Source organism: Orycteropus afer, unplaced genomic scaffold (assembly GCF_000298275.1).
Source record: "Orycteropus afer afer isolate SDZICR_OR568_19922 unplaced genomic scaffold, OryAfe1.0 scaffold00038, whole genome shotgun sequence".
NCBI lineage: Eukaryota > Metazoa > Chordata > Mammalia > Tubulidentata > Orycteropodidae > Orycteropus > Orycteropus afer.
Window position 1 is genome coordinate 9,185,218 of NW_006921625.1, and position 1,503 is coordinate 9,186,720.

Consider the following 1,503-nt stretch of genomic DNA (forward strand, 5'->3'; position numbering starts at 1 on the left):
GGGTAGAAACAACCGAGGTGTCCATCGGCACATGATGCATAGAGGAAAGGGCACAGCCGCACGGGATGGAATAGTACTTAGTCATAAAGAGAAATGAAGTCCTGACTGCACACCACAGCATGGACAATGCTGGAAAACATGTTGCTGTGTGAAACAAATCAGCACAACAGGACAACACCATATGATCTCACTTATATGAAATAAGGAAACAGAAACGAAAGATTTCGAGAGGTTACGGGGTGGAAACAGTGAGAACGTGGGCCCAGCATGAGGACTGCACTCAGCGTCCTTGAATTACACGTGCAGAAACGGCTGAAGTGGTGTATGCTTTTGTACAGTTTTACCGCAATAGAGAAATGACCCCAAACAAAACGAAATAAAGAACAGCTGGAAGGAGAGGCGCTAGTCAACAACGACATGAGGGAGACGGGATCTGCGAGAGCGTGAGACTCCACGTGCCTTGCTGGCTTTGACACGCAGGGCCCACGTGCCAGTCCAGAGAGAGGCAGGCTGCAAGATGCTCCCGCCCAGCCGCAGAAGGAATGCCAGCAGCTCTCGGAAGCCAAGTCTGGCTTCGGGCTGAAAGCCAGCAAGGACAGGACACCCCAGCCCTACAACCACAAGGCATTGACTTCAGCCAAAGTCTTCCTCAGAGGACACAGTAGTGCCAAAAGGGTGATTTTAACCCTGAGACACCCTCTTGGCCCTCTAACCTACTGACCTCTGAGATACTAACTGGAAACTGTCGGAAGCCACTAACAGGTGGCAGTTTGTTATAGCAGCAACAGAAGACCGATACAGTCCCCTTTACCCAACATCCTGGCTCAGAGAGTGGATGCCTGAGAGGTCCAGCTTGGGCTGTTCAAGGGTGGAAGGTACACATAGGCAGTGAGGTCCCTGCAATACTCTGGGGCTTCCTTGGGCAGGAGCCTGCTCTGTGGATCACCCAAATGCCCCCTTGGGACTCCTGGATGCCAGCCCTACAGTAAAGCCACTTTCTCTCAAGTCCAACAGCCATAATCTCTCTCTCAGAAGGGAGCAGGGCTCCACCAGGGTCACTGCCTCGCCCCTCCCCCCAGGGCACTTCACTCCTCTCTGCACCCTGGGGGCTGGGGACGCAGGAGCTGCTCATCCAGGTCCCTGAGACAGGATCGTGGTGAAGCTAGGTGGAGGGTAGTATCGGTTACAGGGGCCAGTGGCCGCTGGGGCAGGAGGCTGTGCTAGGTCTCCCAAGTGGCCTCAGGACGTTGGGTGAATCCTTCTCCACTTGATTGTATTTCTCCACCTGTAGAACGAGGGGATGGGACAAGGCCGCTGAAGTTGTCTCCTAGCTTTAAACTCTGGGAAAGCAGGCGGGCAGGGCAGCACACCGGCCTGCCGGAGCCACAGTCAAGGGGCGCAGGCAGCCCCAGCACCTGCCCCGAGGGCCCGCTGAGGCGGACGGGACGAAAAGGGAGGGGCCGGGGGGGCGGGGCCGGCCTCCCGCGCCCGCCCCGTTCCTGG